We start from the raw sequence: 27770 nt of genomic DNA on the forward strand, positions 1-27770 counted from the left end.
TACCTGCAGCAGAGGCAGACAAAATACTAAATGCACCCAAACTTCCTAACGTTTAAGTTTTAAAAGTTAAATTTATGTTTTAAAAAGAGCTGATGGGAACGTCAAGAAGTTTCAGTCCTGAGCTGGTTTCTCACTTCACTTCAAAGTAGCTCTTCAAAGCACAAACATATTCTTTCTTTGTAGGCACTAATGAATTTTTAAGTAGTTGGTATTTTGACTGCCATCCAGAACAGTGTCTTAATAACTGACCAACATTATTAGGGCAAGTCTGCACAAAGACAGGCAGGGAAGCTATGCCGAGCTCAAACCTTTCCGTTGATTTAAAGCACATTAGTTAAATCTCATTAACTTCCTGAGTGAATGAGCTGGTTGAGAAGGGGACTTAAATCCAGCTGAATGAGATGTTTAACAAAGGATCTCACAGCTTTCAAAAACTACAAATTTGGTTAGTCAAATTATTAAAAAGGAGCTTATTTAGGCTGTGATTCTAAACTAAAATATATGAAATACGAGTTTTTCCAGTGTAGGTCAACCTGAGGTGTGTTTGGTCAAAGCACTGTTGGCCAAGCTGTTCCCTGCTCATCTTTCACCCCATTACTCCCATTTTACTGCTCCAAAAGGCAGCAGTTTTGCCCAGTTTCCGTGCAGTGTTTGCCACCCTCCCCAGGATGAGATCCCATCACTGCTCTGCACGGTCAGAGAAGAAGGTCTGACCACGAAAGCAGGACACAGCTGAAGCACTGAGATAAATTCCAAAGAAGTGCAAGGAAAATCTAGGACATAACGATTTTAGAGCCTGTTATCAAGTGACTGCTCTGAACTGACACCTGCAGAGTTCTCTGGGCGGCAACGACACTCAGGGGGAATAAGAATGAAATCCTGTATCACTGTTCCTTACAAAACTCCACAGTCCTACCTGGAGCCCAGCACAGTGCATGGCACATTAATCTGATTTGTAATGGTATGGAGTCCTCACAGTGTCCCTGGGGAGCATTAATAACCTGAGCATTCCGATACCTCCCCGTTATTCTGGATATTAATACACAGCTCGTTAAGCTCCTTCACGGCCCTCAAAGCAACCTGAGCACACACTGGGTCCTTTCTCAGCTTGCTTTGTACTTGCACTTGGCACTTTGATGAAAGCTCCCTTCTTTCCAAGACTTTAATCACATTAAAACAAAGGTGAAGTTAGAGACTCATCTAGGAAAAATTCCATTTATTAAGCAAATCGGGGTCATGTGCCAACTTTTTCAACTCTGGGTACGAAGCTCCTTCCCAAAGGCTGATTTCTACAGTTACTTTTGAACCAGATCCTCACTCCTGAAAGAGAACTGAGTGCAGTGAGCAACACAAACCCAGCAGCTGGTCACACACTGGGAAAGTTTTACACTGATTATCTATTAGGCTTCTCCAGAAATAAATATTTCACTTCCATTTAACATCACTTAGTAAGATTTGGAATTCAGTGAACTTCCAAAAGCTAACCAAGAGGCTGCACTTCTGTGCTCAAGCTTTCTTAAAATCTCCCTTTTACTACATAAACCTCACATAAATTTTTCCCATTTTAAAAGTTAAAAGGAAGAAGTTTACATGTAAACAAGACAGAGGGGAAACACTTTTGACTCTGCATTTCCAGTGATAAACATTTTAAAAGGAGACAGCGATAAACACTTTAAAATGAAACATTTCAGCATCTTAAAGATTTGAGGACTTAAGTTATTAAAACCGACAAGCTCAGGTTTTTCAGATTAATAATGCTGAATTTTTGCAGTTCTGTGAGTCCCAAGGTCTTACCTCAGAACCCAAGTCGTGCAGAGGTACCCGCAGCGTTCCCAGCTCAGGGAGCAGAGGGAGGCGCGGCCGGGAGGGATGGAGACATTCCCTGGGAGCGCTTTTATAAGCGGCGGGGCTCCCACGTTGTGTAACCGCGGTGTGGCCAACCCCAGCCGGTTACACAACGCCGGGCAGGGACACCACACGGCCACGCGGGGCTACTGCACACAGCCGGGTACAGCCGTGGGGTACTGCACACACCCCCGGGTACAGCCGTGGGGTACTGCACACACCCCCGGGTACAGCCGTGGGGTACTGCACACACCCCCGGGTACAGCCGTGGGGTACTGCACACACCCCCGGGTACAGCCGTGGGGTACTGCACACACCCCCGGGTACAGCCGTGGGGTACTGCACACACACCCGGGTACAGCCGTGGGGTACTGCACACACAGCCGGGTACAGCCCTGGGGTACTGCACACACACAGTTACACATATACAGTTACTGCACACAGCCGGGTACACCCTGGGGTACTGCACACACCCCCGGGTACAGCCCTGGGGTACTGCACACACCCCCGGGTACACCCTGGAGGTACTGCACACACACACACCCTGTTTTACACCCGTGGGGTTACTGCACACACACCCGGGTACAGCCGTGGGGTACTGCACACACCCCCGGGTACAGCCGTGGGGTACTGCACACACACCCGGGTACAGCCGTGGGGTACTGCACACACCCCCGGGTACAGCCGTGGGGTACTGCACACACACACTTACACACATACAGTTACTGCACACAGCCGGGTACACCCCTGGGGTACTGCACACACACACCCCCTGTTACACACGTGGGGTTACTGCACACAGCCGGGTACACACATACAGTTACTGCACACAGCCGGGTACACCCCTGGGGTACTGCACACACACCCGGGTACAGCCGTGGGGTACTGCACACACACACAGTTACACCCGTGGGGTACTGCACACACACACTTACACACATACAGTTACTGCACACAGCCGGGTACACCCCTGGGGTACTGCACACACACAGTTACACACATACAGTTACTGCACACACACAGTTACACACGTGGGGTTACTGCACACACACAGTTACACACGTGGGGTTACTGCACACAGCCGGGTACACCCGTGGGGTACTGCACACACACACTTACACACATACAGTTACTGCACACACACAGTTACACACGTGGGTTACTGCACACACACAGTTACACACATGAGGTTACTGCACACACCCAGTTACACACGTGGGGTTACTGCACACACAGTTACACCCGTGGGGTACTGCACACACACAGTTACACACGTGGGGTTACTGCACACACACAGTTACACACGTGGGGTTACTGCACACACACAGTTACACACGTGGGTTACTGCACACACACACAGTTACACACGTGGGCGTACTGCACACACACAGTTACACATGTGGGGTTACTGCACACACACACACAGTTACACACATACAGTTACTGCACACACACAGTTACACACATACAGTTACTGCACACACACACAGTTACACACGTGAGGTTACTGCACACACACAGTTACACACATACAGTTACTGCACACACCCGGGTACACCAGTGGGGTTACTGCGCACACACAGTTACACACGTGGGGTTACTGCACACACACACCTGGTTACACACGCGAGGTTACTGCACACACCCTGTTCACCCTGTTACACCCGTGGGGTTACTGCACACACACAGTTACACACATACAGTTACTGCACACACACAGTTACACACGTGGGGTTACTGCACACACAGTTACACCCGTGGGGTTACTGCACACACACAGTTACACACATACAGTTACTGCACACACACAGTTACACCCGTGGGGTTACTGCACACACAGCCCGGTAACTCCACGGTTCCTCCACACCTCCGCCGGGGTTACGCAAAGCAAACAGCCCCGGAGCACGGCAGGAACCCGAGGGGAGCCTCCAGGCTTTGACACAGACTGCAGCAGGGAGAAATCCCAGCCCCCAAAATGCAAGTGGCGTAAATATTTACATGCCTGGCTGCCCCAGCTGTGAGCTGGACCGGGGTTTTCTCCTCTCCAGGAGCTGCCCTTGTGCACTTGCACGAAAATATTTTTATTAGCAGTAGCCACGTTCTGGAGAGGTCACAGGTCCCGAAGCTCTTTCCCAAGACAAGGGTTAGTGATGCAAAACCTGGCGGGAACTGAAAGCACCCAACACAACTGTGCCAGGCTCACTCACCTCCCCAGCGGAAAACTGTGCAGTGTTAGGGGTGAGATGCAGAGGGACACAAGAAGAAGTGAGAGACTGGAAACAACAACAAATCCAACAGAAGATAAATAAAAGGTTGTCAAGCACTGGAACACCCACAGGGAAGCGGGTGAGTCACCACCCCTGGAGGTGTTTAAAAGGCACACAGATGTGGCACTCGGGGACATGGGTCAGTGGTGGCCTTGGCAGTGCTGGAGGAATGGTTGGACTCGATGATTTTTTTCCAACCTAAACAATTCTATGATTCCATAACTGATGTCCAGTTCCTCCCCACGCATATCCTCTTCTCTCCCTGACCCATCTCCACTTCTGAGGGAGCACAGCACTGCCTCAGGCTGCTCTCACACTTCTGAACTTTACAATTCACCCCATCACTGCCCCTGCCCCAAGTTCCCACCGAGTTCCACCACCTCCTCACCAGATTCACCTCTCCAAACACATCATCTCCTGCACTGTTCATGAGACACCATCAGTCTACAACTGACACAGAAGTGATAACCAGAGCACACCAGCACAAAGCAGCCCCAAGGAGCAGCTCCTGCCCCAATGTCCCGGCAGTGACTGCCCCGCTCACACCCAGCTGAGAGCCGGCCAGGAGCCAGGGCTGCAGGGCAGGGATGAGCTCACGGCACCTGAAATGAGCTCACGGCACCCGAAACGCCCCTTCTGCACCCAGAGGTGTGGAGCCGCCCAGCTGCCCCGGCCCCAGAGCCCCGCAGCCAAACACAAGCTGGGATTCGTCCCTTGGCTCAGGAATCGCAGGGTGCTCGTTCCTGCAGCAAAGCACCAACCCTGAACAGGGCACGGGGAACTGGGAGCCTGTCCTGGGCAAGGCTCCTGGTTCATCTTGGACATACTTGTCCTGGGCAAGGCTCCTGGTTCATCCCTCCATGGGATCCATGGAAGGAATCCAAGGATCTCCACTTTATGCAATGTGTGCACACAAACACACGGATGTTCCAGCGTTTCATCCCCACTGCAAAGAGATGGTGAAAAGTTTCCTCCTCCACTTTCTCCCGTTCCAATGATTCTTCCCTTTACTTATTCATTCCAAATTCCAAGTGTTTTCACAATCACAAACATCTAAATTTCAACATGGAGAGTTTTTACAGCCCTTAACACAAGGATCATCATATCTTAAGACCCCAAAACACAAACTGATGGACTGCAGGTCCCCACATTGCCTGAAGGTCCCTGATCTATGATACTTTTCAGGAATATGCTGGGAATGATTTTAGATTCAAGGCATTTGATGTGTTCACAGGGAGCCACAGGACTAAGTGATCAATGGCAAGAGAAAAATCTTAGGCATTGAAAGAAAAATGACTTTTGTTTTCTTACTCCAATGTCCAGAATTTTTTTAATAGTTGGATTAAACAATGCCAGGCACTCAAATGCTTCTTGCCCTGAATATCACAGTTCAAAGTATAATTGAGTTCAATGCAATTAACATTACTTAAGCATCCAATTAAAGAAGACTTGTCTATTTACCTTGCAATTAAAACTAATCGCTCCAAAATTCATCACCAGTGAGAGGAGAATTTCATCATTCAAACAATTTATTTCTGATTACTTAGCATTTACACTCAGTGATTAAAGTCAAATAAACCACCTACTAATCTGGATATTTCCACTTCAATCCCAGCTTCCATGACCAATATTGGGACAGATCTACTTGTGGAGTTTGGGGTTAAAATTCCTCACACTGGATCACAGCCACGCTCGAGGTGAATTCAAGATATAACTCCACTGTCTGAAGCACTGAAGTATTTTACAGTGCAGCTTCAAATTCCAAAATGCTGTGACAGGTGGGAATAAACAGCTGAGAGCTCTCTGTGTTTATTGAAATCACAGCAGACAATTTATCTTGCTCTTCTTCAGCACAGGGAGCTCTGTTGTGATGATCAGACACAGCCACTCATCATTTTTATCACCTGCTTAATATCACAAATGCAAAAAGGAACATTTCTCTTGCTTGGAAATGTTACTCCTAGGAGGAGTTCACTTTGATTATTATGAGAAAATCCATTTTTCTGCCTTCTTCTCAGATACCCAGTGTTCAGTTTGAGGACGAACGAACACTTCCAAGTGCTCCAACCAAATTATGTTTGCTGTCAGGCACACATGGGTGAAGTATTGACAATGTTCCAAGCTGGAATATTTATTCTGAGGATATTTTCCCTAGTTTTACAGAGCTCAGGCAGGATAAAATCCTTCTTTGAAGTTCCCTGCACTGACAACTCTGCACAGGGGTGGCACACAATGGGTATCTCCCATCACTCAAACTGATCATGATGTGACCCAGTGACTGCAAAACCTGGAAACCAAATCCCTCCTGTGAACCTTCATCTGGCCAGGTAAGAACAAGAAAAACAGAAAGGCAGAAGTGATGTAGTCCCTGGAACACTGCTCCCAGGTTCCCTGCTCCAGGATCTCAGTGCCCCAGCCTGGCAGATGCCTCACAAGCACTGTCACAAGAGCCACATCTTCCTTGGAAGAACATCCTGTCTCATCCGGGGGGTGAGGTGGAGGAGGCCTCATTTCTGACAGCTCAATGAGTCTCCTGATTACATTTCTGTAGCAATCTCCTAATTTAAGTGTTCTTCCTCCCAAAGCCACAGCAAATATGTAATCTTTTACATCAGCTTCAATTTAATCAGCAGCCTCCCATGAACGTCCTCCAGAACACACTAAACATAATACAGCAAACACAGAAAATAGCATCACACACAGCAGAATAAATAGATCCACTTCCACCCACAACTGGGAGCAGCAGTAAGACTAAGTTATTAAGTTTGATCTTAGAGCAATGTTTATAAATCCATTGAATTACAAATTCCTTGAAAAAGCACTTACTAGAAGATCTGCTTTAATATGAAACCATCTACTGCTCTTCCCTAATGCTGAATAATCAAATATACAGCAGGAATTACTGTAATTGCTTTGAAAGCTTCCCAGTTAATTCCAGAGTGAGGCACAGTCCTGGGTCCTACTGACACATCCCCCCTTGTACCTGACTGCACACACCAAATGTACATCCCCCTCTCCCAGAGAAAGGACACCTGGGGATAATCCATGTCAGGCGAATTCCACTTTTCCAGCTTCGTGCCCCAATTTCTGTTCTTAAAATCCTAATTAATTCCCAGCTCCTACTGCAGTGTTTATTAGAACTTTTTCTGCAACTGTGTCTTTTTAAACCCTTATAAGAGGAACCCAGATGTTCAAAGCAGACCAACAGTTCTAAGTAAAAAACTAATTACAAGATGGAAGTGCCTTCAAAAATACCTGTGGCTGATTTCTGGGCAAGAAGTAAGGCATCATTTTCAAGGAGGAACAACAACAAAAGGGTACTGAAGCCAAAGCCCTACACTCCACAGACACAGATCAAAGCACTTCCAAAATTAATGGGGAAGGAATGTGCTTTTTGGGACCTGCTACTGTATTCACCACATCCAGAAACTAAGTGAGACTCCCAGATCTTTCCTGGACCTCAAGGTATGCTGGGAATTAAAGGCAAAAGCTCAAATCACTTTTCTGTAAGAACTGACAAAAGAAAACCTGTTTATTGGGCAACAGAGCACCATGAGAAGTGGCTGCTCTGAAGGCATCATTACCCTCCTGTATTCCCAGATACCCCTGGAAGTGTCCAAGGCCAGGTTGGATGGGGCTTGGAACAACCTGCAGGGACCCTTCCACTGCTGTTCCCATCTCGTTTGCACACTCCCATTTCCGCTTTCTCTCTCGATTTTGGTGCTAATGCCTTCTAAAGTGTGGGCTACATTCCTGGACAGAAAATTCCAGCAGACTAATCTTGCTACAGGCTGTGCAAAGTCCCATCCTTTTGCTGAAGTTGCCATTATTTTCATTTTCTGAAAGCAAAACATTTCTGCCCAAAGTCATTCACATGGTTTTGCATTCAATAAACCAATTGCTTGGATGCCTCAAAATCTCCCTGCACTACACTGTGAGCAGGCGGGTTAAAAAACTCCAGCTGCAAGACTAAGTGCCTTAAAAAGGCAGGAAAACAGCAGATACCCCTATTTCTGAGCAGTGATCCTGGGATCTCTTTCATGGCTCAGGAAGCAAACAGCAAATGCAGCTTTGCAGTGCTGCCCAAGTGCTCCAGCAGCTCCCACCAACCCCAACCTCCTGCATCCCAAAGGAAAAGAGCCCTTTTAATCTTCAAAGCATGGCCACAAGTCAATCTCAACTTAGCACACTTTTTAATTTTCTTTTTAATTATCCACTTGGGAGAGTCATGCCCTCCTTGCTCTGTGAACTTTCACTCCTTCGAGATTACTTCCAAATCTTTCCTGGGAATAATCAGCAAATTTATACCACTTGGAGAGGAAACATTTCAAGGCTTCCAAGCGCTGAGGGGGAGAGTCAGTGTGATTTTTCCACGTGCTTTTTGTGCTTTGCTGGGTTCCCAGTCCCCTCAGTTCTGCAGGAAAGGTGTCCTCTGGCTCCAGGACTGCTGGCAGTGCAATCCTGGCACAGCTGCCCCGAGCCCTTCCCAGAGTGAGATGTCACCACACCGGGATTTAGAGCCCCTGGAGTTCTACATGGAGCCCAACCCCAAAATGGCACAAGAATCATTTTCAGATGGAACTGGTAAAAGGCAGAGCACAAGTAGATCATCTATTGGTGCCACAGAGCAAGAATAGATGCAATTGTTAATTATATTACCAATAATAGGTGCTATTATGAATTACATTATCAATACCGGGTGCTATTATTCATTTTATTACCAGTAATAGATGCTAATATCACTACTGGTATAACTGTTGACCAGCTGTTTGCCCCAGGAGCTTTGGCCCCAAGCACAGCTTGGTTTCCCACAGCCACAGGGAAAAATGAAGTCATTACTGCCATTAATGACTTTGAAGCCAGCCCAGCCCTCCCTCCTCCCTGCCCACACACCAAACAACTGTGAGCAGCCCTGCACTTGATTCCCACACGTTAAGCCAACCAATTACTAATTTATTAATTTCCCAACAAGCCTGGAGTGTTTATGGAGCCTGTGTTCAGCCAGGCTTGCTGGGTGATTCCCCTGCTCCTCTTCCAGGCAGGCTCAGGTGGAAGGGGTTCGTTCCCAGCAACCAGCATCAACTCCTTATAAATGTGCATTTGTACATCATGTGATCCATCCCCTGGATCCACAGGGGTTATCAGTGGAGCAGGAGGTACCCAGGACCTGTTGGAACCCAGCTGCCACCCCACCTGTACGTCACAGCACGTCACCACGCGGGGATGGGGGAGGGAATTCAGCTCAGTGGCTTTGAACATTTTCCTCCCTGCGTAAGAGGGTAATTAAGAATGCATTAAATATATATTAATGCATTAAATATCCCTCCCAGCAACAGGACTGTTAAAGGAGGTTAAGTGAATTCTGCAGCTGGAGTGACAGAAGTGGAACAGTGCTCTCAACACCGAACTGACTGCTCAGGAAAAGCACAGAGAATTATAATATTTTAGCAGTGTTCACAGTACTTACAGTAATATTTATGCAATGTATGGTTTACTGAAGGAAAACTTTTTGTTTTCAGCAAGACTTTTACAAAGAAGTCCAAAAAGAGCAAACTTTAGTGAAATACTTTTTTGTGATTTTTGCCAGGAAATCAATCCTTTCTTAGCCAATTTACTGTGGGTTTAACGTTGTACCTTACTGGTTGCTTCACCTTCAGGGCTCTTTGGCAGATGTGTGCACAGCACTGCTTTTAAAAAATTATCTCAATTATCCTCCCTTAATTGGCATTGCCTAAATGCAAGGTCTCTTTGCTGCTGCTGTTTGGAGGAATATGATTTCAGCACACATTTTGCCCTTTGAATAATTAGGAGAAAAGCCCAACGCAGATGGAGTGCACCTAAGAGAGAACCAAAATTGGGGTTAAACTGATCATAAAATCTTTACCAAACCCCAACAGCCAAGGAGGAGAGCTCAGATAATACTGAGCTCTAATAATTCTGAGAAATTTAATAGAAGGGCTTAATTGACAGCTTTGCTTGATTCGATTGTGCCTGATTAGGCATCTCCATGAAAAGCATTAGATGTGTTTGATCCCTTCCAAGGCAGAGCAGCTCATTAGCAGGGGATGTTTACAAGGACCAAGGCTCCCCATCACAGCAGCTCTTTCTTCCCCTGCTGCAGGGGTGGCTTTTTACATCTGTTTTTATGAGCAGGATCACGACTCCAGAAGAGCTCAGTCCCCCTGTCCTCTGCCTTTTCTGGTATTTGCCAACAGGACAGACGGACAAGGAAAACCTCCTGACTTGTACCACAACAACCCCCCGGCACCTGGGTATTAAAAATACCAAAATCCATTCACTCATCCAGCCATTTAATGGTTTATTTGAGTTTTAAAATCATCTGTTAGTCAGCTGAACTAAACTACAGATAGAAAGTGTGAAAAAGGCTGAATAAACCAGACCAGAGCCCGGTAAAATTATACTGAAAATAACGATTCTGCTCAGCAGAACCTCCCAAAATTCCACACAAAATGAAATGGTACTGAAGCAAATACATCCAATATCAGCAAATTATTGGTAACTGTTGTTCTTCCCATATATGAAAGGACACAGAACAGCAGGAAAATACTGCAACTATGTCTTCAGTCTGAGCCTACAGAATCCAGACCTGCATCTTCAGCTTTTCTTGTCAGTCCCAATTATTCTTTAGGTTTTGCCTTTATATGACGAAATGCTTATCAGGAAATAACAGTCTTTCAGCTTCTATCAAAATTCCCACTCTGTTAAAATATGACCAAGCAAATGCTTCTTGCATCAGGAATATTTAGTGAACTTTCAGAAACAATTCATTTTGTATAAAAAATTTAAAAAGAGGGGGAGAAAAAAACTGCTATAACCTGTGAAGAGTTGGTGCTTTAGAGGCTGCAAAAACAAGGATGTGTTTCCTTTGCTCAGGCACGGTGAGGGGCTGAATGCAGGATTCTCCACACAAAGGGAAAATAATAAACAGAGCAAACTTAGAATTTATGATGTTTTTTCCTGTCACAGGGATTCAAAGACTCCGTGGAAATTTAAACTTTCCCACAGCACAGTCCACTAAGTGCTATTAGCCCTGAGACAGTTGCATTTCATTCAGCACACACACAAAAAACTTTGCAGTGCAGCATTTTATTCCCCTTCCAAGCTCCTAAATAAAAAGTGAAAGTCATGACAGGGAGTCACGTGTCTGTTTTCTGAGATCCCCTCTGTGACCTTGAATGCTGCTCAGAACATTTACACACTATCTGCTTGAAAACCACAGCAGAGCAGCACCACTGAGCTTCATCTTAAATGCAGGACCAGCCAGGTAAGGGATAAAAGGAGTAAGATCAGTAAAAATAGAAACCCTTCTGGGCTAGAGAAGAGAGTGCTCAGCAAAGATGTGCTTGATGGAGGCTCTGGGGGTCAAAGATCTCCAGCATCTCCTTCCCTTTGCTAACACCAGGTGAACAGGACTTGCAGAGAGCTGGAAAAGTGGGATAAATCCACTAAAGGCACATTAACCACCTCAGCACATAAACACAGCCGAGAGCATTAGTGTTTAAGGCACCTCCCTATTAAAGCTGCACTTTATTCTCTTAACTTTTACAATCTCCCGGGTGTGTAACAGCCAGCAAACCACTAAAACGGGCATTATTGCCTCGGGCTGCCATTTCACGGCCATGCAAAACAGGAGTAAATCCAATTAAAATGTGTCGCTCCACTTAGAGCCCAAAGGACTCCAAGCTCCCCACCCGAGGTTAATGCCCAGGAATGTCAGGGCATAACCCCCCCCCCCCGAAGTCGCTTTTCACTTACTTTCCTGCTACCAGGCATTCCCAAAATGCTTCAGCCAACTGTTGCAGTGACACAGGCCCTGCAATAGTTTGATTTAAAAATAAATTCCGACAACAAATCGCAAACTAGGGGACATTGAGATCAGTTCAGTGAGTCAGAACATTTCCAAACAGTCAAAACTAAATAATGGTGAGTCAACCCCCCCATCACCATTTAGACTCATTCCAGCCCATCCTTCCAGCAGTTTTAATCTAAAGCAAGTGTAAGGTGGGTGAGAAATTTAAACAGTCCCGTTTATCACTGAGGAGATAACAGGGAAATGCTGGATAAATCCAAACACACAGAAACCAGCTCAGTTGCTGCTTTCAGAGCTCAGATACTCCCAGGTACCTTGTGGCCACTCTCAGCTCCTCCTCCACAACTACAACTGGACTCCTCTGCTCCCATCTGCTCCTAAAAATACAACTCTCAGACAAAGCTTGTTTTCTCAGGCGTTTTGGTGACGCAAGTACAAGATGAAAACATCCCTCGTTCCAAGGAGAGAGATGGATCAGTCTCCAAAACACGCCAGTTAAAGCCCAGCCATGCCCTCCCTCCGTGTAACTCTTACCAATACACATCGATATTATTACAGTAACACAGGTTTTGGGGGAGGAATAAAATATCCTGGTTGCCTGAATGTGGTGAGAAGGAACTCTGGTGAAACTCCCTTTTACCAAAATAGGACGATGTTTATTCTGTCCTGAAGCTGCTTTTTAAAAATAATAATGAAATTTTAAAGAGCAGACACTTGGTTGGTTAAGTGCATTCCCCTCCCTAAGCCAGCACTGGCATCTTCTGGCCTGAGAACTGAGACACAGGGAGATTTAGATCATTGAGTTTCTAATTATAAACCCATTAAATAGTAGTTTTACGATTACCTCAAGCCCAGTCATTCTGCAGCAGAGGAGCTGTGGGATAGGAACCCAATTTCCATCCTCTCCCACAACACAGGATGGAGAGACAACCAAATCGTGCTCTGGGACTCCCCAGCACAGCCTGGCTGGGCCCCTGGTGGCCAATTCCTCCTTCCCAAAACCATCCCAGAGCTCTCCAAGCCCAGCAGCCCAACCCTGCTCTGGGGCCACAGCACAGCCAGGAAGAGAGTCACAGGTCTGTGCAGAACAGGGAGAAGGATGAGTCACTATTTACGAGACTGATGACAACATTCAGGACCAAAAAATAAGCTCATCAGCCCTCTGGAGCACCTCGGGTTAGGAAACCACAGGGGACAGGTCGTGCATGACCAGGCACATGGAACTCCTGGTGCCACACACACTCGTGTTGCTGTTTGGCAACAGAAATGGTCAAGATTAATGTTGAGAGGAAGAAATAAAACTAGAACAGGAGGTTTCTGAACTAGCAGACGGGTTTCTCCCTCCTCCTTCCTTCCCCCACCAATTGCCAGAGATGTCTCAACACCCCAGTTCCCCTTCCAAAGAAGTAGCTCTGCTCCTTTCATGGCCAAATTACCATGGCAAGAAATCCCCATTTAGATCCATCTCCAGCAGAACATTCAGACAGCAAGCATTTCCTTCCCATAACCTGAAAACAGCCAAACACCATCACATTTCTTTCCTGCCATCAAAGAAAGCCTGTCCCGAGACAGTTCACAACAACTGAAAACATTTGGCCATAAAGCAAATGTGCTCCCTGGTACTGACAGAAATATTCAGTGCAACCCCACCAGGCTGGCAGTGTCTGAACACACTTCACCCCGGGAATGCTGGGGACCATGGCAAGAGCTTCCACTGGAATCATTTGTTTTCTTCCTGCCTTCCCTACATCATGGAGCACATCTCTCTACTCATCCTAACTGTCAATATTTTTTTCCTGCAGTTTTTAAGTAAAATAACCCCCCCTGTAATTTGTCAGTCAGTGTCCTGACCACTAAGGCTTCATAAAGAACAACACTTGATACAAAAATACATTTTTCCAGCCACACATAAACCATCATCCTCGATGGAAGAACAAGGGCTCTGTGCAGCCATCTGCATTTTCTCCAGTAAGGACAAATGCTAAAGTGTTGAAAGCAAAATAAATCTACAGAAGAAATGGCCCCACAGAAACTTTCGGGGCTTGAGATTTCTTGACGTGGTTCACACAAAGAACAGCTACAGTGGAACAAGATCTCCTCAGGAAGAAATTCCTCCCTCTGCTCATGGGGAGGGGCTGGGATGGAATTCCCAGAGAGGCTGTGGCTGCCCCTGGATCCCTGGAAGTGTCCAAGGCCAGGCTGGACAGGGCTTGGAGCAACCTGGGCTGGTGGAAGGTGTCCCTGCCCATGGCAGGGGGTGGGACGAGACGAACTTCAAGGTCCCTTCCAACCCAAACCATTCCCTGATTCAATGACCTTCCAAAAATCACCTCGGGTGGGACACCAGTTTGTCACCCAAGGGTGTTCCAGGTGGCTTCCCTGCACTCCGGGACTGGAAGAGGTTAAATGCTGCAGGTCGGACCGGGTCGTCAGAGCAGCTTAACAGCCCCTTGCTGAGGAATCCACGCTGAGAATGGGTGAAGTTACACCCATTTCGTTTTCAATGGTCTCCAATCAACCTACACAGCACAACAAAGCCACGCAGCACTGCAGGACAGTCCAGCACCTGGAGGAAGTTGGCAGATTTGGCTACACCAGGAAGAAAATCAATGAAAAACCAAAACATACTGACAGAATCGAAGGCAGAAAACGTTTGAAATGGCAACTGCATACAAATGCAGCATCTTCGAACGAGTCTTCTAAACAACGTGGGGAAGATCCACAGTTAAAGTTTTCTATTAGGAAAAAAAACCAGTATAACCCTCAAACTGCCATTATCTCAAGCTCCCCCTGAAGAACAGATTCTCCACCCAAACAATACCAACAAAGATACGACTTTTGTTTCTCCGCTGGAACTCAACTCCCTGTTAGACTAAACTACAGAAGACAGAAATGCTCATTTCAGCAGCTTTAAAAAGCGTCCCCCGACACAGATTCCACCCAGTACGGATTTATGGAGGTACACTGAGATCTACCTGGGCTCAGGGAGGGTCAGGAGCAGGTAAAAATTCCCCAGACAGAAGCGGTTTTCCATACAAACACAAGGTTTTTAGGGGCTAATCCCCGGCTGAGCAGCCACCCAGGGGTCGCAGGGCCGGGAGGGGGTGATGGATGGGGGCTGTTTAAATTGTCCTCAAAGGAAACAACCATCAACCTGCAGTCCGAATTATCCCATTCGAAAAGCTGTTTTTCCTTCCAATCTATTTCCGTGCTGAAGATGCAGAAGGAGCAACAGGCCCGTGCTCAGAGAACCTCATTGCCACCCTGCTCCTTCCGTGAGAGCCGGGGGCCTCCAGAGAGCGGCTCAGCAAGGCTCAGCCTGGCTCAGGGCAGGGTTTACAGCCCGGTGACAGACTGCCATGGATTTTAAACCATATGAATGCGGCCTGTTAAGGCCCAGCAAGAGCACAACACACCCCTGAGAATCCCAGTGTTAACTCCTCTTATCCCCAGGGCTCTGACAAGACACTTTTAAGTCCTACTGGCATTTTGACTAATGCCAGAGGCTTGTTTAAATCCACGATAAAAATCTCGGGGTTTGTTTAACCTCCTTGCTCGCCCAAGGTTGAATTTGTTTCAGTGCATCTCCAGGTTAATACTGCTCTAATTTCCAGCTATCTGGATCATGACTGGAGGTAGGAGTGGGGTGGTGAGAGCTCATCAACTACTAATCCAATTGTTCTACATATCTCCAGGATTATTTTCCAGTTTGCTAACCTGAGCTACTTGTTGCAATAATCCTTGATCCAGTGAAATCACCCGGCAGATCAAGGTGTGCAGTTAAGTCTGGCTCTGGCACTGGGCAGCTCATCACTCCAGCATTTGTCCTGCTCCTCCACTTCGTTTTACAGCCTGCATCAAACCCCACCTGCCAGGAAAAGCTCTACCCAAACCAGCTTACTTTGTAAGCTTAAACTGGGTAATTTAGAGCTTGCTCAAGCCTGGCAGCACTGTGCTGCAGTGAGAACACACAGACATATCAAGCTCCCTGTGAAAACACAGCATTTGGTGTTTTTATTGAAAAATAAAGCTCATCAGCAACAGGAAACCTTGTATTTACCTGGCACTGAACTGTAGTGAGACTCAGCTGTGCGAGGGAAATGATAAGATGGAAAAAATTAACAGGCAAGGTCTTTACCTTGTCTTAAAACACATCTGGGGATTTCCCTTCCCTGCCAGAATCTTCCACTGGCTCTGCTGCTGCTGCCTTTGGGGTCAGCCCTGCCTGCACTCACCTGGCCAGGGGAACCCAAACTGCCCCCAGGGCTGGGCTCCCCCGTCTCCAAAATGACACCGACGGCTCCAAAATGAAGGGATAAGAATGAAACTGTAAAGCCTCTGCCTCATTCCCAGCTTTTCAGAGAAAAGGCAAAAGCCACTAATAACAGGAATGGTTGTTAGCTGTTATTCTAGTGAGGAAATCTAATCAAAGGCTTTCAACAAGCTTTGTTCAGGCATTTTTTTGAGCTACATACATCACTTATTTCTACCCAAAATGTACCTTAAAACAAAAGAAAACCACACATGATATCGAACGCGGCTCTCAAGTCAAAAGCAGAAAACTGAAATATTTACTACCTCGATGTGCACTGAAAAAGAAAGAAAAAAAAAGGCATACAAATAATTAAAAGAGGGGAAAAAAAAAAACCTTTAAAGCGTATCACGAGAACGGGATCAGGGAAGAGCGAGGCCACCCCTTCAGGACCAGGGGAGAATTAACCTGCATTTCTCCATCCCATCTGCAAGCTCACGGCTCTGCCACCCATTTTGTTTCAGATTAAAGGAGGAAAAAAAAAAACAATTATCAAATAAAAAAAACAGTGATGCCAAAGGAAGGCAGAGAACCCCCGACACCCCACTCGGGACCGATCCCCCCGGGCCCCGCCGGGCAGGTGACCCCGCCGCAGGTGCCACCTCGGGCATCCCCCGCGCCCCTTCCCCAGCCCCTGCAGGCGATGCCGAGCCCGCAGGAGAGCGCACACGGAGGGGTTTATTCAGCACGCGAAATACGAAATGAAAGGCAGGGCACGGAGGTGCGGACGGGGCGGACGCGGCGCGGCCAAGGTGAACCGCGGCCGGGCAACATGGTGGAGGCTCGGGGAGCCCGCGACCCCCGGCCCGCGGGGAGCCCGGCCGAGCCGCGCGGGGATGGGGCCGGGCCGGGGCTGCCGGCGGGCGGGACCCGCGGGGCGGCGGGAGGGCAGAGCGCGGCGGGGCAGCGCGGCGGGGCTGCTCCCCCAGGGCGGGCGGCGGCGGGAGGAGGGCGAGGACGGGCTCACCTGCCATGGCGGGCTGAGGGCGGCAATGGCGCTGGGGCTGCGGCAGCGCTCCCCTCGGGCTCCGCTCCCCGCGGCCGCTGAGCACCCGCTCCCCTCGGCGTCCGCGGCGAGTGCGGCGGGGCCGGGCGGCCCCGGCAGGCAGAGCACGGGGCGGGACGGGCCCCGCTCCGCCCCCCGACAAGATGGCCGGGCCCGCGCCCTCAGGGCTCGGCCGCCATGGCGGCCCCGCGGCGCGGCGGCGGCCCGGCGCCTCCGCGGGGGAAAAACCCTCCTGTTTCCTAAATAAAAAACCCCAAATTATAGGAGCGCGGTAACGGTTTGCCCTAGAAAAGCACCAGTCGGAGAGGGGTCAGGTCGAAGGGACCACAGTGGGGCATCGGGTCCAAGCTCGCTCTGAAGCAGGGCCAGCAGAGCACGTGGAACAGGGTTGTGTCCAGGTGGTTCTGGAATATCTCGACTTACAGTAACATATTAATGGTTTATCCTAGAACGACAGGAGTCACAGAACCTGTGACCTTACACACAGAATGTGTAAGGTTGGAAGGCACCACAGAAGGGGGACCTCAAGGTCCCAGAGCACATGGAACAGAGTTTTGTCCAGGTGGTTCTGGAATATCTCAACTTACAGTAACATATTAATGGTTTATCCTAGAAACACACGAGTCACAGAACCACAGAAACATGGAATGCCTTAAGGTTGGAAGGGACCACAGTTGGGTCCAGGCTTCCTGCTCAAGCAGGATCATCCCTGTGGAACAGGATTGTATCCACATGATTCTGGAATATCTCAAATTACAGTGATGTATTAATGGTTTATCCTAGAAAGACACAAGTCACAGAAACACAGGATGGGTCAGGATGAAGGGGCCACAGTAGGTCACTGGTCCAACCTCACTGCTCCAGCAGGGTCATCCCAGAGCACATGAAACAGGATTGTGTCCAGGTGGTTCTGGAGTATCTCAAATTACAGTGACATATTAATGGTTTATCCTAGAAAGGCACAAGTCACAGAACTGCAGAAACATGGAACGTATAAGGTTGGAAGGGACCACAGTAGGTCCAGCCCAAGCAAGATCATCCCAGAGCACGTGGAACAGAATTGCATCCACATGGTTCTGGAGCATCTCAAATTACAGCGATTTATTAACTGTTCATCCTAGAAAGACCCAAATCACAGACACACAGGAAGGGTCAGATCGAAGGGAACACAGTGGGGCATGAGGTCCAAGCTCGCTGCTCCATCAGGGTCATCCCAAGGTTGTGTCCAGGTCGTTCTGGAATATCTCAAATTATAGTCACATATTAGGGGTTTATCCTAGAAAAACAAGTCATGGAACCACAGAAACATGGAATGTGTAAGGTTGGAAGGGACCACAGTGGTGGCCCTGGCCCTCTTGGGGGTTTGCTTTGGGTTTTTGCTTTGTTTGTTGGGATTTTTTTAAATTATTATTTTTTAAGAAAAATCCGACTTTTACAATAGGAAAGTGAGCTTAAGGAGCAGCAAAAGAATCACAGAATCAATTAGGTCGGAAAAGACCTTTGAGATCATCGAGTCCAACCTATCACCCCACACTGCCATCCCAACTAGACCAGAGCACTGAGTGCCATGTCCAGTCTTTCCTTGAACACCTCCAGGGACAATGACTCCACCACCTCCCTGGGCAGCCCCTTTCAATGTCTGATCACCCTTTCTGTGAAGAAATTCCTCCTGATGTCCAACCTGAACCTCCCCTGGCACAGCATAATGCCATGTCCTCTCATCCTAGAGGAGGCTAAGGAAGCTGAGTCCCCCAAAAGATGACACCTCCACCATACCCACATCCTTCTTCCTACAATCCCACTTTTCTGAGATTTCCACGGTTTTCTGGAAGGGAGATGGGACAAATCTGACACAATCTCCCCCCAGCCCATGGCGGGACTTCAGACACCCCTGTTTTCAGACACCGCTGACATCTGTGCTCTGGTACCAGCACTGGACGCTGCCTCCCTCACGTCCCTCTGGGCAACATCTGACTTTCCTAATGGGTTTTGACAGCGTTAACTGCTTTAATTTGCCTCTTGCGCTTTCCAGGACGTGCAGTTCTGACACACCAGCTCACGGCACCTTCCACCGCTCAGGGCTTTCCTGGGAAGCTGGGGCTGAGCCCCCAGAGCCACCTCTGCTAATCTCTGCCTCTTCTCCCCACTGCACAACACAACCCTCACCCTGCTCCCTCACACAGTGTCCTTGAGGTAATGTTGACCCACACTGAGCTTTCAGCCCCCAAACCCTGTTGCTTATTTTATTAAGGTTCCTCCCTCACAGCCCCAAGCGCATCCCAAAGCCTGTGGATCCCAAAGCCTGTGTTCCCCGAGCCCTGCCACTGACTGTGCTCCAGTGCAGCTTTTCACCCAGACCTGCAGGTCTTTGTTGATATTCCAGGTCTTTGCCTCCACCTTGGCTGTCTGCTCAGTGTTTGCCAAGCAGGAACATTTACAGAGTGTTTGTTCAACAGCTGCCCGACCCCTTCCATCCCACCTCCCTGCACAGGGGGTTTCATCCCATCCCATTAAACCCCAGGGCTTACTGTAAGACCAGAGACCCCAGGAGGCCCCTGGAGCCTTTGTGCTTATCCTCGTGCATTTTTGCCCACGTTCACTGCAATGCTCTCCTTGTTAAGCCTCTAAAAGGTTTTCCAATGAACCATATGGAGAACTATGTAGGGCAGGGCCAAGTCACAGCGCTGCTCTAGATCATCAATATCGATCCCTTGGCATCATTCGATACTTGGCCTTGTCCCAAACATATACAGAGACTTAGTGCAGCTTTTAAATGTTAAAAGCCTTTGCTGGTCAGGTGGAGAGTGATGTGAGGGGCATTTTAGTAATACCAGATTGATTAAGGCTGCAGCAGTTTTGCTGTTGACAGGACTTTGTGCAGGAAGATGGATTGTGTCTATTCGGTCTCCCTACAAGGGCTTCCTGTGCTCAGAAATCAGTGACAGAGACACAGCTCTGTTTATTTTATTTTTAAGGGTTATAATTTTCCAACCCGCCCTCCCCAGGTGAAAGGTGGCAGAGGGAAATCCAGGTAGTAGAGCGAGAGATCTACTAGGGGGAAGTTCAAATGCATCAGCCGCACTGGAATTTAACAGATAAAGAACCTCGGGGTCATGATAATCCCAAGGACAAGAAGGGAAAAGATGATAAAGGTGGATTTAGTGCTCCAAGAATTGAATTTGACACAGCTGGACTTCCTGGAACCACAGTCTCAAATCCAGTAAAGCTGTTTCCAGTCCATTGTTCCTCTTAAATAGATAAATTCCCTTCCAGGTGACCTTCTGTGCTGTAAAGTTTGAGAAAATTCCCTGGCATTTCACTTGCTCAGGGAGCCAGAGCCCAGCTGATGCTGTCACACTGTCCTGCTACAGAAGTAGGGATCATTTTACAGGCATTATTGGCATATATGATTCCTGCTATTAAAGTTAGGTATGTATCAAAGCATTCAGTCACTTTCTGCCTGGATGACTCACAGGACCATAAAAAAGCTGGGATTGGAGCCACAGGATATGCCACATGCACGTCCTTCACGAGGAAAAGAAATTAGCAGCCATTAAACATTTAGTGTGCAGACCTTTGAGATCCGAGGCACATTCCCGTTGTTTTCCTTTCTATCCCACATCTAACTTGGATTAGCTGAGCTCCTCAAAGCTCACTCAGGGATTTACCTGAGCTGCTGAGCTGTTGCTGCATCCAGACAATTACTCACTACAGAAGGTTTCTGCCAGTCTTCCCACTCCATCCAGTGTTAAATAAAACTATACAGGCTCAATTTCTTCTGGAATTGCCCTAACTGGCCTAAATTCCTGTAAGCCTGGCTTTCTGGGATCCCAGTTTCTCTCTTTGTACTCACCAGTACAGCTGAGCCTTCAGCCCAGGCTGTGTGTCCTTCTCCACAGCCAGGGACACGAAACTATCGCAATAATCTGATGGATCTTTCATAAGGACACTTCCCAAGCACACCAGTTTTATTCTGGTTGTTTTTTCATGGCCCTGTAGGAATCCAATGGGAAGGACAGGGCTGCAGGTCAGGGTTTTCCTGAGGTGCAGCATGGACATTACTGGCATAAATTTAAACTCTGAAATGTTTTTGGCCGCCGTCTCTTGCTCAAAATTTCCCTTTTAAACCCAAGTGTTGTCTCAGTCGGGATGTGAATCGTTGATCTGAGCACTGGATCTCCAAAACACCAACTCAGAACTTCACATCTGGGGGTGGTGTCTAGTGAGTGACATCCCTGCCCATGGCAGGGGCTTGGAATGAGATGGTCTTCAAGGGCCCTTCCAACCCAAACCATTTCGTGATTTTCGACTGGGTTGGGTCTGGGATTCAGAGCTCATTTGCAATCCCCCATCTTGTTTTCTTGGCGTGTTTTGAGTTTGGTTTTTACAACAATAAAAAATAAAATAAAACAAAATAAAATAAAATTAAATTAAATCAAAATAAAAGAGTCTGCCTCACCTCATAGTAACAATATTTTATGTGAATCCCACAGTTGGAGTCCAGAGGTTAAGAAGAGCTCAGCACACATGGATATGGACAACAGGAACATCTTTTAGTGGATTAGACAAAATAAAAATGAAACTCCTGCTATTTCAACAGCTGCATTGGGGCTGAATGGAAGCTCCCCAAAATATGGCAAAAAAATTAACAACTCACCAGCAGTGATTTTTTTGCTTCTCTCTCTCTGTAATCTGCAGTGGTGACTGGGGAGGGAAGAGGACTCTGAGCTGGGCAGACCCTGGGTTTCTGTTCTCTGGGGGGAGGACAACAAGTGAACAACCTCTGGTTAAAATGCCACCTGAGTGGGAAACACCTCCTGCTCCCTGAGCCACAGGAATTTATCATTTCTTTTGGGAACAGCCATAACTTGCTGTTCCCCCCAATGTTAGATGGAAATAAAGTTAGAAAAACTGTAATTTTTCCTCAGAATGATTTCTGAAGCTGAACTGACATAATTCTGGTCTGTCAGCTGAGCTCAACTCTCCAGTTTGTCATCTGAAAATGGAAGCAGGAAGAATTTTATGAAGTCTAATTAGTGCAAAGTGCTCCTGGTAGCAAAGAGAGCTTTTGGTTCAAGGCTCTCAGGCCACTTTGGGCCAAGTACTCAAATTACAGAGGGTTCAGCCAGAGATCCAAGAGGTGCTGCTGTGCTTGTGATATCAGGGGAGAAACAGCAGAGACTGCAGAGTTACAGCTGCCTGAATTCACATCATAAATAAATCAATAGGTGAGCAGGAGACAAAAATCTGCCTTGTTGCAGAACTGTTGGGTCCCTGCTGGTCGTGTCATGATGGTTTCACCTCTGTGGCTTTTGGAGAGAGGAGACCTTCCTTCAGCTTGGGATATGCAAAGTATTTTGTAAATGGAGAGGAGATTTTGGCAGCCAGAACAGAACAAACAATCCAAGACAGTACAAACAACCCAGGACAGGTTCCTCTGCTCCCTTCAGTGGTGCTCAAACCACAGTGGCCACAGGGTTTTCACCCCAGCTTTAGCAGGAATACAAGGAAGGAAGGGTAATAAGGAATGCTCCCAGTGACACTAACTCAGCTGGACAGCTGTGCTCTGGAGGAGAGGCTGATCTCCTTGCTGCTGTTCTGCCTGCTACCTCAGGGCTGTACCCAAGGGATGACATTGCATTTGCTGAGTCAGGAGCAAAGCCTGGATTTGTCAGACAGAGGAGGAGATGGGCTTAGTCACCTCTCCCAGTTCATTCTCAGTCCTCTTCTCAAAAGCACAGCCCCTCAAATTAGCCAAGAGAGCCCTTAAATCCCGGGAAGAGTGGGAGCAGGAGGGGTCCAGGAAAGCAGGATGGGTTTATCCCCCCTGCTCCCTTTTTGCCGGGTTGTCCTGCCAAAATGCTGAGTGGCTGGGGCCACATCTCCTGCCTCTGAGTGGTGGTGGCAGCAGCAGAGGCTCTGCAGGAGCCCAGGGCTGACAGCTCCCACTCACCCTGGTTTCTGTGCCAGGATGGAGCCTGTGGCATCTGCAGGGATGGTCTCCAAGCAGGAGCCAAGCTGGGATTTGCCCCCTCGTGTCACGTTCACGTGTGGCTGTTCAAAGCTGTGTCCATAAACTGCAGCTTCTGTGGACAGGTGTGGGTAGGGAGGACCAGAGCAACTTATTCCCACTTCAACTACTTTGAGCAGGTTGTGGACATGGTGCACAAAATCATTTTAAGTACATTAGAAGAATTTTCTAGTACAGAATAAAAGAGGTTTTCTTCAGCCACCTGCACTGGGAGTTCAAGTGAAGGTCCTGTACTCTGCAAAGCACAGGCAGCACCCTCGTGGTTGCTCACTCATCCCTCAGCAGAGAAGTGAGAGCAGGCACAATCCCTGCTTTAACCCCTTGAAAGTCATTCCCAAAGAACATCCACAACCTTCTCAAAGAGAAGGGATGGGCTTGGACCTCCTCATTCCTTTTATCCCTGTCACTCATTTAATCCCCAGTGTGAGCAGAGAGTGACAAAACCACACAGTGACATCGGGAATGGCACAAAAATGTTGCTGCAGAGTCAACCTCCTCCTGCAAGGGGCAAAAGGTGAAATAAAAGCGTGAGGTGCTGAGGCACAAGCTGGGCAGTGAAATAGGTGACACCACAAGTCCTTCTGAAACTGAATTGCCCAAATGTCACTGGGCAGACACCAGGAATCATCACTGACACACAGAAAAAGCAGAACTCCCAGAGGCAAAGGGAGAACTGAGCCCAAAGCAGAGCTCCACAGGGAGCCCCAGCGCTGGAACCGCCTGTGGAGACACTTCTCAGTTCCTCCTTTCCCCGACAGCTGAGTCAACACTTGTCACAGGAGTGCAGAGCAGGCAATTTTAGCAAGCTGGGATGCCACAGGGCTGGACAGGCTCCTATTTATAGTTCACTCGGCACAGCTCCCCCACCGGGTTCCTGCACACAGGTGAAGGCACAGGCCATGCCCTGGAGGGCTCACAGCCCAAACAAAGTCAGAGAGGAAGGACAAAAAGGAAATCCAGAGAGAGCCTGGAACAATGAACTCCAACTTCTCCCCCCAAATTGCCCTTTAATCAATTGATTCCTTCCCTGCCTGAAGTGCCACTTCTGCTGCTCATCACTGGTGCCAAACAGTGTCACTGCAGTGTCCTGCAAGCTCTGGCCCCTCTTGCCACTGTGAAATTGTTTTCCATGCCTAAGGCAGAGGTGGGAGAAGGGATGTGGCCCTCCTCTCCCTCTGGAGACCCGGCCTGTATCCGGGGGAGGGAGGCATCTGTCTGGGACAGTGTCCTGGAGCACTGACCCTGCTAAAGGGATGATAAATCCCGAGTGGAGCTGCTGCCAGCTCCGAGTGCTCCGAGTCACATCCGACCACGGGGCCAGTCAAAGAGCTGCCTTTGTTTCATGCGGGAGGATTAACCCACGAGCTGTTTGGGAGCTGAACTTTGAAGTGTCTCCTCAGCGATCTGAAATGTGGCCGCACAACAAAGAGAAACCTTTACAAACACACTTTTTGTGTCTGAAGTTGGAGACCATCCACTGGCCTATTTTTAGGAGCACATTTGCACTGGCCGAGTTACAATCCTGCCTCTGTTCTCGTGCAACGAAAGGCAGAGAGGATTCACTTGACCTGCAGTACCAAATACAGAGAAAATAAGGCATTTGTCTGGAAAAGAACCACCCAAAATTGCAGGGAAGGAGCCATGCTGTGACATGGACTGTTAGTGTTGAGAGACAAGAGAAATGAGGATTATAGGAGCTGGCAGACTCCTTCTAATGACATGTTAATGAAAACAACTGCTAGAAAATTATATGGTGATGCTAATTACTATTTGAAGGTTTAAGGACCTGAGATCTTTCCCTTTTACACTAAATATGTGTGTAAGAGCAATAAATAATCCTGGCTGAGGTGAGTTCTCAACTCCTCATGGATTTGTTCTAGATCCACTGACGTTCCCTTTGCCAAACATGCCCTTGGCTCAGACTCTGTTGCTCTGTGTAACTGAGCAACTCCCTGGGCAGCTGGTTTGGGTGGGTTGGTCTGACCACCTGCACCAAACACAATGCAGGAAGGTCTGAGAAACACGAGTGAAGGTCAGGCTGCTGCACTGAGTGCAGTGGAGCTGCTGCCTGCTGGCAGCTCAGCAGGAGGGCCGGGAATTATTTACCCTGGTAACAGGAGTGGGATGCATTTCCAAACAGCTCATGTTCCCTAAACTTTTCACAGCCCCTCCCTAGGCTTTACAATATCCTAATGTGGACAATTATCACCACATTTCATTTCTTCTTTCTCCTCCTTGAAGAAGCTGGGGGAAGAGCCCAGAAGACCAGCCTGGGGGTGTATTAATTCTCCCTGTCCCATCAGCAGGACTACGTGCACCAGGCACTTCCCACTGACAGGGGAAGGAAGGTTAAAGCCTCTCCTGACAGGTTAACAGCACGATTTGCAGCAACAGCTTAAATAAATGGTTGCAGGCACGAAAGACTAGCAGGAAGCTAATCCTTTAAATACTTAAGAGCAGCTACTACTTCAGCCCAAGTAAATATTTCAAAATAAAATTAATTAGTAGTGACTGGTGGATTTGTTCTCCTTTGTTCTAACAGCCCAGGATGAAACAGTGATTCCTCCTCAGAACTTTGGCTTCAGTGCCAAACTTGCTGTTTCCCAGGAGCTGAATGTCCTCCCAAAGAAGACTCAGCACAGTTTGGTTCCTCTCTGTAAGTGCAGAGCTGGAAAAGCTCTCCATGAACCTCGTGGGTCTGTGCTGCTGCCTTTGTGCTGCTCCAGGGATGAGCACAGAGCAGGGCTCAGGGTCCAACCCAGGTACAGTGTGGAGGAAGGAAGTGTCACTTCCTGATCCTTATCAGAGCTGAGCTCTGTCCAGTCAGGCCACAAACAGATCCCAATAACTGCCCCACTTCCCATGGAAAGGAGTTTCTTAACACCTTCCTTGACATGGAGAGAGCAGGTAAGGAAAGGCCTCAGGGTAACAAGAACCAAAACAACACAAAACGAAATCTGCCCAAGCCCAGAGAAGCAAATCAGTCAATTAAATCATTTGGGAACAGTAATTCCTAATCCACAATTAAGTTTCCCCCCTCCTTGACCCTTGGCTCCATCTCAGGACAAAGCCAACTCTCTTGGGAGGCAGGAACCTCTCATGGCCTTGCTGAACTGTCCGGGCTGTTTTTAGTTAAATCCAGCATTCCTAAAAACCCTCAAGCTGTTTGTGTACTGAGGAAGGAGAAAGGAACTGCTGTGCACGTGCACATCCACATTTCCCACGGGAGGCTGGAACATAAAGTGCCACCTGCCCTGGAGCAGGGAAGCACAGCTGGGATTAACTCAGAGCTCTGGGAAAAAGGCAAGGAATGTTTCTTTTCACCAGGTTGAGAAGGCAGGAAGTGAAGGCAGGACTGCTGAGTTCCCTGAGCTGGGAGAGGGGAACCAAAGGTCTCTGCTGGTGGTTGGGAGAGCAGAGAGAGCCGAGGGCTGGGTGGTTTCACTGACCTGCTGAAGGGATGCAGCTCCAAGGGCAGCGACGAGGAGAGGCCACGTGGAAAGGCAGGATCAGCCAAGGAGTCCTGGAGGGGCTTTGCAAGTTGAGAACTTGGGAAAAGCAGGACAAACAGCCCTAGAGAAGGGCCAGGAGAAAGCTCAGGGCTGGTTCAGGGACAGGCACAAGGCGTGAGGAGCAGTTGTATGAACGGGCTGATGTTGGGACTTTTAAGGATCAGGCACGAGGGGGAGGAGTGTGGAGAGCACGTGGAGACACTCATTTAGGGCAGGATTGAAGCACAAATCCCATTAGAAGGGACAGAGCTGTTGTGCTGAGTCATTTCCTCCTGCCCCAAGGGGTTTTTACGTGTCTTTTATGCCACACAAATCCCATATTTCTGTCCCGAGCCTTTCTGTGCAACATGATGCTGAATTTGGCTGATTGGAGCTGACAGAAAGCAAACCCAGGCTGGGCTGAATGTTCCTGCAGGATGGGCTCCAGGGATGCTGCTGCTCATTGTGCTTGTGTGTTCTCACACAGGCTTTGGGTTGGGGCTGTATTTATGGCCCTGACATTGTCTCTCCCTCATTTCCACAGCTGTTTCACACAACTTCCACTGAAATGTTTGCAGGACCAAGGTCAGGAACCTGCTGCCCAGCCCAGGCTCCTCACACCACCCCAGGTAACAGGACAACACCCAGGAGGAGGTCACTGGGAGAGTGAGAGGAACTAGAAATCACTGCAGAGAAAACATCAACAAGGAGTTACAAACTCAGGTTTCCTCTTGCTACATCACCACGGAACCAGTGAAGGGCTTTGCTCTTCTCCCCATCCCATGAAGCTCCACCTGCACAGGGAGAATCTCAGAGACAAGGATTGACAGGGAGGCCAAAACCATCCATAGCACAAGTCAAGTTGCTATGTTGGAGTACTTGCACCTGCTTTCCCAGGATTGGGCTGCAGTGCCTGCAGCTGCTTCCCTGCACAGGGAATTCATGGCTGGACTCAATGATCTTAATTAAAGGTCTTTTCCAGCCTAA

At 48.2% G+C, this 27770-nt stretch overlaps 1 protein-coding gene and 1 long non-coding RNA gene across 3 annotated transcripts in view; one reads left to right on the forward strand and one right to left on the reverse strand.

The window, feature by feature from the left end:
• SLC23A2 (solute carrier family 23 member 2) overlaps positions 1-17360 on the reverse strand; it is a 59172-nt gene extending 41812 nt beyond the window's left edge. Inside the window, exon 1 of one of the 2 annotated variants that reach the window (XM_064638163.1) lies at positions 17223-17360. The gene's annotated coding sequence lies outside the window, so the exon portion shown is untranslated. Of the gene's footprint in view, positions 1-1794; positions 1906-17222 lie in introns of those variants that run through there. The other variant, XM_064638164.1, reaches the window with a different exon arrangement.
• On the forward strand, positions 16831-27770 carry LOC135403821 (uncharacterized). Its single transcript, XR_010425503.1, has 3 exons — positions 16831-17007; positions 25835-25948; positions 27328-27770. It is a non-coding gene; the product is annotated as an uncharacterized LOC135403821 (long non-coding RNA).

Source organism: Pseudopipra pipra, chromosome 28, assembly GCF_036250125.1.
Source record: "Pseudopipra pipra isolate bDixPip1 chromosome 28, bDixPip1.hap1, whole genome shotgun sequence".
NCBI classification, from domain to species: Eukaryota; Metazoa; Chordata; class Aves; order Passeriformes; family Pipridae; genus Pseudopipra; species Pseudopipra pipra.